This window comes from Capsicum annuum, chromosome 9, assembly GCF_002878395.1.
Source record: "Capsicum annuum cultivar UCD-10X-F1 chromosome 9, UCD10Xv1.1, whole genome shotgun sequence".
NCBI lineage: Eukaryota > Viridiplantae > Streptophyta > Magnoliopsida > Solanales > Solanaceae > Capsicum > Capsicum annuum.
Window position 1 is genome coordinate 27,904,494 of NC_061119.1, and position 11,547 is coordinate 27,916,040.

At 32.7% G+C, this 11,547-nt stretch overlaps 1 pseudogene; it reads right to left on the minus strand.

The window, feature by feature from the left end:
* Positions 1 to 8,327: 8,327 nt before the first annotated feature.
* LOC107841602 lies at positions 8,328 to 9,374 on the minus strand (annotated as a pseudogene).
* Positions 9,375 to 11,547: the final 2,173 nt, after the last annotated feature.

Below are 11,547 nucleotides of genomic sequence, written 5' to 3' on the forward strand. Positions count from 1 at the left end.
TTTAGTTTAATTTAATTTATATTATGGATAAATTAAGAAACCTCGCTACTAAAGGTGTTAAAATTTTTTGTCCCGAAAGCGGTAGTGGTAGTAAAAAGCGAATTACTAGCGGTAGAGGTAGTTCAAGTGGTAGATATACCCGTGTGCCTTCGCCTCTGGTACCGCTTGGTACACCTTTTGAGGAAGAAATAGGTGTAGGTGCTCACGATATGGATTATGTAGAAGCTCAGAAAAATTACGGTATAGAAGAAGAAAATGAAATAGATGCGGTTAATTTAGACGAAAATAATGAAAATATTGCTGAGACACCCGCAGTAAGAGATGCTAACGTTAGATTTGAATCAGTTAATCTCCCTCACCGTCCTCCCAGTGCCCCAAGACCTCGTAAAAGAACTAGTATTGCATGGCAATTTTTTGAACTTATATCATATGTTGAGGTGCAATGCAATATTTGTCAACAAATATATAAGCATAGAAGTGGAGGCAAGCAAGGGGGTACGGGTACGTTAATGAGACATGTAGCTGAAGATCACAAAAGAGAGTTAAATATTCCAAAAGGTGGTGGGGATGTTGGTGGGCCAACGCAAACTAGAATGGACCTAGCAACCAGTTACGTAGCGAAGAAGTATAATAAATTGAGGGACCGGGAAGAAATAGCTAAAATGGTAGCTGTGGGTTGTTTGCCTTTTAGTTTTCCTTCTTCTGATGCCTTTATTCGTTATATACAAGTAATTTATAATCCTATGTTTAACGGTATTCCTAGAACTAGTTGTCGGTCTGATATTTTTAGACTCCATTCACAATATTGTTTTTATTTATCAACATTGTTAAAAAATATTCAATGTAGATTGTCCCTAACTTCTGATCTTGATCGTGCTGTAAATAAAAATGATTATTTAACCGTTACTTGTCATTAGATGGATAGTAATTTCGTGATGCAAAAACGTATTCTTGCTTTTTTATTTGATGAAGATCGTAAACATACTGGACAATTTATTGCTGATTCTATTGTTAAATTTGCCGGATATTATGGTATCGAAAATAAAATTTTATGTATTGCTTTTGATAATTCTTCTAACAACAAGACTGCTATAACAAAAATAAAATCTACGCTATCTCCGCCCTTGCCTGAAATTTTTCATATTAAGTGTGCATGTCATATATATAATTTAATTGTAAAAGATGGTCTTGAGTTTTTTGAGCTTTATATTGAAAAAATTCGTCTTGTCGTTGATTTTATTCAAGGAAATAATCATAGATCGAGAATTGGAGAATTTAAAGTTAAATGTCAAGAAAATGGACTTACACCGATTTTGATGCCTGAGGAAATTGATACTAGATGGAATTCTACGTATGAATTTTTAAAAACTTGTTATCAATATAGAATTCCTATTACACTAGCTTTTAACCAACATTGCGGTTCATTTGCTAATTCTGCTGATTGCATGCTACATAATTCTAATTGGGTTGTAATTAATGATCTTGTTAAGTTTTTAGAAAAATTTTATGTAGCTATGGTTGAATTTTTCGGTGCTTATTATCCTACTGTTTGTAATATTTTGGCATATATAGCCGATATTTCTGGTTTGCTCAAAGAATATAAAAATAAAGAAGGTTATAAAGAAGCTGTTGGCGCCATGTTTACGAAATTTAAAAAATATTTTTTCCCGATTCCCCCTATTTACTTGGTTGGTGCTATGCTAAATCCGTGCATGAAATATAATAATATGTGTCACTTTAGTACTCTTATTTATATTAACTTAGAAATAAATACTAACCATGATTCTGAACAAGTACAACCTGATTTGTAGATGGCTACGGCTGATGCAAAGGATTACATAGAAAAATTATATTATCACTATGCTGATTTATTTGATTTAGCCGTACCTACAAATATCACTCCAACTATCGCTCCTCATCCTCCCGAGGAGCCATCATCTTCTAAAAGGCCGACACATAGTGGTTTTTCTGATTCATTTTATGATTTAGATTGTTGGAACAGTGTTGATGAGAGAACTTACACATCAACTTATCGGGAAGAGCTGGAATATTATCTTCGGACGGTACTAGAGGATCGCAAACGACGGATCAACACGTTGGATTGGTGGAGGAGTAATGAAACACAATATCCTGTGCTTTCAAGATTAGCTAGAGATATCTTGAATGTTTCAATGTCAACCGTTGCATCAGAGAGAGCCTTTAGTTAGGGACGATAGCAGCTTGGAGACAACCGACACTCATTGGGAAGCAATGCAATGAATGTTCTAGTTTGCCTCAGAGATTGGATTAGAGCGGAAAGAAGAAACCAAGGAATGGAACCGGAGCCGAGCGACGAGCTGAAACTTGAAGAAATTATGACTTCACGGGAGAACTCAGCAGAATCAAGTCCAATGCATGATTTTGCCCCCGTTGACTTCGACTATCCTATGCAAGTTCCCATTAATATTAACATGAATGAGTTGGAAAAAATGATGCATAATTTATAGATTTTTCATTCATGTAAATTATAAATTTTGGATCATTTTGCAATCAATAAAATTCCCCAAATTCATTCACTCCTTAGTCCTTACTTTTTATATTTTTTCATTTAACGATTTAAAATTTTAAATTGAATTTATAGTTTTCTACTTTAAATTAAAACATTACTTCTAATATATTATTAATTTACTACCAAATATTATTAATTTATTATAGTAAGTAGCATATGTTTTGTATATTTGTGCATATATCTTCTATAGAAGTGTATATTTAACGTATACATGTGTATATGTTTTATAAATTAGTATATAAGTATATCTATATATATTGTAATGTATATCTAATGTAGTATATTTTATAAGTAGTAGTATATATACATTGAATGGTGCGTATACATGTGTATATATCTTCTATAGAAGTGTATATTTAACGTATACATATGTATATGTTTTATAAATTAGTATATAAGTATATCTATATATATTGTAATGTATACATAATGTAGTATATTTTATAAGTAGTAGTATATATACATTGAATGGTGCGTATACACGTGCATATATCTTATATAGGTGTATATATTTAAAGTATACAAGTGTATATGTTTAATAAATTAGTATAATATAACTATCTATGTATTGTAATCCATGTATATTGTAGTATATATTTTATTTTAAGTAGTACATATACATTGATTGGTGCGTATATATGTGTATATATCTTATATAGATGTATATATTATACGTATACAAATGTATATGTTTTATAAATTAGTATAATGTAACCATCTATAGATTAATACATATATATGTATATTGTAGTATATATTTTATTTAAAGTAGTACATACATATTGAATGGTGCGTATATATGTGTATATATCTTCTATAGACGTATATATTTAACGTATACAAGTGTATATGTTTTATAAATTAGTATATAACTATATATATATATAATATATATATATAAATATATACATACATAGTATATACATATATATTGTAGTATATATTTTATTTAAAGTAGTACCTATATATTGATTTAAAATGATTTAAAATGAATTTCTAGTCTAAATTAAAACTTACTTTTAATATATTATTAATTAACTATCACACACACACACACACATATATATATTGTCGTATATACTTTATTTAAAGTAGTACATATATATTGAATGGTGCGTATATATGTGTTTATATCTTCTATAGACTTATATCTTTAATGTATACAAGTGTATATGTTTTATAAATTAGTATATAAGTATATATATATATATATATATGTATATTGTTGTATATATATATATATGTATATTGTAGTATATATTTTATTTAAAGCAGTACATATATATTGAATGGTGCGTATATATGTGTATATATCTTCTAAAGTAGTATACATTTAACGTATACAAGTGTATATGTTTTATAAATTAGTATGTAAGTGTATATATATATATATATATATATATATATATTGTAGTATATACTTTATTTAAAGTAGTACATATATATTGAATGGTGCGTATATATGTGTATATATCTTCTATAGACGTATATCTTTAAAGTATACAAGTGTATATGTTTTATAAATTAGTATGTAACTATGTATATATACATATTGTTGTATATATATATATATATATATATATATATATATATATGTATGTATGTATGTATATTGTAGTATATATTTTATTTAAAGTAATACATATATATTGAATGGTGCATATATATGTGTATATATCTTCTAAAGTAGTATATATTTAACGTATACATGTGTATATATTATATAAATTAGTATATATATATATATATTGTAGCGTATATATATATATTATACTATTATAGCATATGTTTTATTTAATTAGTATAATTATATATTGAATAGTACGTATATATGTGTAATTGTTTATATATTTTTATAAAAATATATATTGTATATTGGAGTGTATATAGTGTATGTTGGATTTTTTATTTATTTTTTAAACGGGTTTGACCGGTTTTTAACCGGGTTTGACCGGGTTTTGGTGGGTTTGACCGGGTTGGGTTAAGTGGGCCGGGTTAGGGTGGATTTTAATTTTTTTACTGTTTGTCCCAGCCCGGCCTGACCCGGCTAGCGTCAAAACCGGCCCTCAACCCGATTAAAATGGAAGGGCTGGTTCTGGGTTGGCCCAGCCCGGCCCGTTTGTCACCTATAATAAGCACATTATGTTGCCGAAAATAAAGTTAGCTTCAAATCCCTTGCACATTAATAGATGTTACAACTGAAATATATAAGCTCATCAGGTTTTGAAAGTCTTGATTGGCATCCCATCTGCTCAAGAAACTTAGCAAGGCACATGGGTTTGGAATCCCATTACTCTGCCAATTTCTGCTTTTTTTCTTCTGCATCCCTCCCCAAGCCTGCGAGTTTCTCCTTGTATTCTGCTTCAATCCTATCAAAAGTTGTAACAATCGTAGTTATGAACTTCACCTTTTATGTTTTTTAGATATTTTCCCTTCTCTGTAGTTATTATATGTCATTTGTAAGTTGTGGGGTTGGTTGACACGAACCCCAATGCATTCAGAAGTGAATTAGGTGAGTTTGAGACTTTCAGAGGCTTTTAAAGCCATGAATTGAGTTCGGTCAACATATCATGTTTTGAGCATAGGATGATAATTTGGACAGTTCAATTAGATCCAAAATGTCATGTTTGGGTTTGTAGCTTGGTTCGTTGGGACAGAGACTTTATATTGTATTTTGAAACTTTTGACGAAAACTAGCCAAAATAAGCTTTTAGGGGTCTCATGGGTTAAAAGTGTTGTAAGTGACTTCTTTTTTAAAATCCAATGGTTTGATTGAGTTTGGAATATCAAAAATAGCTTAGTAGTATATTTTCTTTACTTTGGTGGGATCCCGAATGAATCCCAAGGGTCCAATTGAAGGTTTTTAAAGAACGTAAAAACTAGTCAAGTTGCGGATATCTAGTCAGCTGAATCTTTCTTTGTGAATGTGGGACATTGGCAACGAATGCGGAGAAGGACGACATCCTTCATCGTGATCGTGATGTGGTAGCCACAGTCGCAAAGGGTTGTCAGTGACCGGGTCATATTTTGCTTCATCACAAATGCGATCGCATCAACTCAAATGTGGGTGTTTTGAGTTATCTTCGCAAATGCGAAGATCTAACTACAATCTGAAGGCCAATTTAATTGGCTGGTCGTTGTTGACCCTTACGAATACAAAGGGTTGACTATGTTCTCGATACCGCTATCAATACGGGCCGACCTGATCTATCTGGGCTAGCCCATATGGGCTTTGGAGTTTGACGGGCCAGGTCAGGCTGGCCCATCAATATGATAGGCCAGAAACTAGCAAGCCCAATCCATCACACTGTGGGCTGCGGGCCCTCACAGGCCAACCCACTTTTTAAAATATATTATTTTTATAATCTTAATTTAAATTTTAAATTATTAATTACATGAATATATACAATGTAATATTATATGAAGTTACTACTTGTTAATCAAGTCTCAAATTTACAAAAAAAATTTAAATAATCTGTGAAATTAAATAACTTTTGACATCAAATTCAAAACAAATAGAGATATTGAAAACAAATGAAACTATTAATGAGTAATAATATAACTAGCTAAATAATAATATTAACCTATTTTAGTTTTAATTGATCACAATAAAACACAAAAGAATGTTAATATTTAGTCCATTAAAAGTGAAGGTGAACTCCCTAAAAAAAGAATTCTCATGGCACTTATGAGTTATAGCGTGTTCAACATCGCCACATTATCTTCATCAAACATATTTGATTCCTTAGAAAATTTAGTATTTTAATTATTTATATATTTTATAAACATATTTAATAGTAAATATCTATGATGTTTCAAATAGACATTGAGTTTGAACTCATTTTTTTTTAATTCTTAGTACTTTATTTTAGTTTTTAATTATTTTTTGTTTGGCCCACGGACAAGCCCAACCATATTGCTCAAGCCCGATGGGCCAACAGGCATATAAGGGCTGGGCTAAAAAGCTCTATTCTTAAACGAGCTATAAAAATCATAGCCCAACCCTATCAAATTACAAGCTGGGCCGGACCAACCCAACGGGCCTGGCCCATATTGATGGCTCTAGTTCCCGAGGTACTATTCACCTAAATAGTATTCATAGTTTAATTTCACAATGTTCACCATTTTTGGGCTTGGGAGCTTCAAGAAAGATGATCATCAATCTTACATGGGTAACCTCTACACTATTATTTTCATTAATTCCTATTTGTCTCCAAATAACTTTAAAAAGTTGATTTTTAAATAGATTTTTGGGGGGTTTTGCTCGGTAAACTTTAATTTGGGTTTTCATCAATTGGAGATCTATTTCACCTTATTTTTACTTGGGTTTTTAAATACAGACTCCTTTCGATGTGAGGAACATGTTTCTAAAATAAAATTTTCAACTTGCCACTTTATATTTCAAACCTATTTTTCAAACTATATTTGGACTCGATTAAATATAGGAGATATAGGTATCATTAGCTTTTCTTTTATCATAGATCATCATTTTGATAGATTTAGCTTATTCGAAGACCACTCGAAAAGAAAATTCTCTACGTTAAAGGGTCTAGACTTGAATTTTTGGATCTTCAAGGTAGATTATGACTTAACTTTCTTCAAACTGGTCTGGGTAGTTAACCATTCACGTAAAGCATGCTACAGGTTAGAGAATTAGTCTTGGAAGTTGTATTTTGAGATTGTTATTGTGATCGTGTGCCAGTGGTGGTTGACTTGAGCAATACTATTATTGTGATGCCCGAGTGGGGGCTTTATTTGATATTTGAAGCCCTTATTTGAGCATCATTTGCCTCTATCATTATAGTGATGGTCAAGTGAGGGATTTGAAATGATATTATTGATGTCTTACATAATTGTTCATTCTAGTAAATCCCAGTGAGGTTTGATATCATGAATTAGTGACATATTGTATTGATTCTGAGCTCATTTATACCTGTATTGAATTGAAATATTCATATTGATTGGTTGCGAGCATTACATCCTCATTTCATAATTCATATTCTTGAGATATTGCTACCACTGAGAAATACTAATTTTGGAAAAAAACTTGGTCGTGAATACTAGCAAGAAAGGTTTCTTTAGATTGAGATTGATATTTGAGAAAGTATAGGGGTTGCGAACGCTCCCTGGGTCCTATCTTGGAAGTATTGAGGACCATAAGGTGTATACAGAAAGTCATTGCATGACTTTCATTAATTCATCATTATTCCATCATCATTGCGTTATGTTGCATCATTTGAATTCCTCTATGTGTCCTATATATATGTATATATATATATATATATGTATGTATGTATGTAGTATATATGTATATATGTATGTATGTATGTATCTATATCATTGGTAGCTTCCTTACCTAGACTTATATTGTAGAACTGTTAGTAGAGACAGTATGAGCTACTGTTTGAGAAATTTTCGGTTTGCAGGTTGAAAGTGTTCATAGTATCTTTTACTTAATAGTTTTTTCCATTACTCAGTTGGACTATGATACCTACTAAGTACAAGTTAAACATACTCGCTCCTACTTTTGTGTCCTTTCTTTGCGGGTCCCAGTTTGTGTGCAACTCGCGGTGGCTGATCTTGATTTGTGGTATCTAGATATGGGAGGTACTAGTGCGCTCCAGATTATGTGGCTGATTCTGTACCTTCTCTTACATTATCATGTCTTTATTTATGTTTGGAGACAGATTCTTGTATTTCGGATTCCAGACTTTGTATTAGACGTTCTTTCCACTTATCTCACTTGTATCTTGAGGATTTTTGGTATTTTATTCGGATTTATGTTAATTACATATTTTTGGACTGACTGCACCCTAGAAGTCTCACATTTATGGATTTTCTTTCATATTTTCAATTTCTTTTGTTGCGTGGGATTTAGCTTAGCTACTAAGGCTGGGCCAAGATAGGTGTCATCATGAACTTAACTTTTGGGTTGTGACAAAAGTTTCCTTCTGATCTTCCCTTAAAACTTTTAATTTTGCTTAAATTCACTCTATCTTCACCCTAAATTTTCTTGCTTTCTCACATTCTTGTTGTAATTCCACCCTTTCTAACTTCCAAGCTGCTTCCCTTTTATGTGCAGTCCAAGTACGATGCCCTTCATCTAGTTCCTTAAAGCATTCTGCAAGTTCAGTAATAAATGGATTTTCTCCAAAAGGAGGGGCAACCCGATGATGTGGAAAACTAGTAAGATAAAGGGTGCATTTTCAGGTCCTCTACCTGTTTGTATCCATGGAATGTCAGGTGGAGGAGTAGGTGGCACTATTGATGAAGAGAGACTTAAAGACACACATGGAGATGATGGCAGTGGAATTAGAAAGCCATGGAGATAGAAGATTCTATGCCGTAGGAGTTGGTGCGTCGGCGTGGAGGAAACCTCCATTTGAAGTAGCAATAAGTAAACCAGGAACTCTCCACTCTTTCATAATCTTCTCTGCAAAGGTCTCAAGAATGTGGTTTTGTTTTTTCTAATCCAACTGGATCAACAACCTTATTATTTTCTTGTAGCTCTCTCTATGGCTTCTTATTGATTACTCCCCACCACTTTCGTTATATTTTAGCAGTTCGACCTGATATATCAACTGCTATTTTCTTCATTTGTTACCATGTTTTGCCTGTAGTAGGATAACAAGATATTTCTCCTATTCAGTGAGTGATCTTTTTCTAATCCCTGGCTTAGGTAGTTTTTCCACCTTCCGAGACAAGACTTGGCGTCCCTGTTGAGCGGTGTGTTCATATACTATGATACACAGTGCCATTCTATTGGTCCAAACTGTCTAACATATGACCATGACAAAGCCACTTGTCACCATTGCCGCTCGTTCATTTCCATGTATAAACACCAGTTCCCCTGGTCCCAAACTCATAATTTACCTGGAAGAAAGTTAAGCACCATTTTACTTTCAATACTAAACCAAAGAATTTGAACCATATATCTTAAGCACACATTTGATAACGATCAAAGTTCATTACATGCACGTTCTTCACATTTAATGTAGTACAGAAAGTCGTTACCACCCTTAAGTGTAAATATTGAATGTAAAGTTTCTCCCTTGAAGAACTCAGAAAAATATGTCCATACAAATTAAATACTACCTCCATTACAATTTAAGAGGCTTAGTTTGACTGCACACAATGTTTAGGAAATAAAAAAGTACTATTGAATATTGTGGTGTTAAATACAGGTGTATGTAGTAATTTAACTCTTGTGGTCTTAAACTTTCCAACAAGAATTCTAGAATGTAAATACTTTCCAAATACTAAAAGTAAGATCTTTCCTAGATTACCTGACTCTTGTTCATTTAGCTCAATTATTTTTACCATTAATGGGATGAAGTTGAAATTTAGTGACATCGACCTTTAATATACCAAGACCAAGAATAGAACTCGCAAAAAGTGAAGAAAAAGCACAGTAAAGATGGGAGCAGTTTATGCAAAATGTATTTAGGAGAGGAAGTCAGGATGATCAGAAAAATGTACAAATATTGTAACACCCCTTATATTTTAACAGTCAAATAATGCATAAAAATGAGCCTTAGGACCCCAATATTGATGGTAAACCATGTCTAGTTGGGGTATGTCGCGTTAGAGGTGCCTTTAGGCATTGAAAAGGGGTTGGTGTAGCAAAGGGGACGCTCCGCAAAGGCCCTTCACCGTGAAGGGATCGCGAAGGGCCACTAGATGGGGTATTCTAAGGCCGCGCCATGGACCCTAGCTCTGCTTTTGGTCCATGCCGCAGACCCTGTCGTCCACAGTGGGGTCGCATCATAGAGCCCCTTCGGGATGTCAAAAGTTGTTCCGATTTATTTTATTTTAAGGGCATTGAGGTCTTTTATCATTCCTAAACCATTCCTAATCCTTTTTGGATGAATAAGGTTTTAAATATGTTATATTACCTCACTAAATCCCTAATCATCATTCCTTAAGTAAGAAAAGAGAAACTACATAGGGTTTCAGGACTTTAAGCTTCAAGGGTCAATTTTCCCAACACTCTTTGATTTCAAGGTATGCGGGACTATCCTAACTTTCATGGGCATAAGTTTAATGATTTAAAAAAGCTTTAAAGTGTATAATTATGTATATGTACAATGAGTTTTGAAATTGTTCGAAGAGCATGCATTATGGACCCCATTTTAAAATGAAATTTTGTATTTACCAAGGAGTGTTTCAATAAATTCTAATTATAATCATGTGTATGTATGTTATGAGTTTCGAGAAGTGATTGAGAGCATGATTTATGAAATTCCCCTTTCAAGATGAAATTTATTATCTTGCCATGTTATGGGTTATTCAAAGGGATGATTAAAAGCTTCACTTAAACTGCTTTACTATCATTTATAGATTGTTATCATTTTATGACTAAATGAGAGGGTGCTCCCAGGATTTATAAATGCTCATGTTTCCTAATAAAGAATTGCATGTGATTGCTGAAATAGATGACCACCACATGTTAAATCCTTGAAAGGAGAGTGTCTTGGCATAAGTTTTCATGTTCTTTTCAAATAAAAAATCTCATGTGATAATTGAATTATTTGGTGGTCAAAAACATGCTTTTGAATGAAAGGGATATGGACATGATTTGATATGATATGGTTTGCAAGTCTAGGTATGCCGATAACTATTATGAAATATCCTTAACATGAAATAAAATAATTTTTATTTTACACATGAAGCATGGTCTTAAGAGGCTAAAAATGGGCTCAAAGAGAGTTAGATGGTTACCAGAAGAAGGCACGAGTTCAGATAACGCATAGCCCGAAACCATGTTTTGATGATGCGGTTTTTTAATGAAATGGTAAGTCATCTAGGAGGCATATTTTTTTTCATGACACTGTATGTTAGCAAGGAGACATACATTATTTTTATTACGTATTCCAATTCTTGCGGCAAACTTGGATTGGGAGCTTTGTCGCCGAGTTAAGGGCGGATATAATATAGCCCATGAAATAATAGAGTTGTAGGGTGTCCATCTACCTCAGAATTAAGAAAAAGTGTTGAGT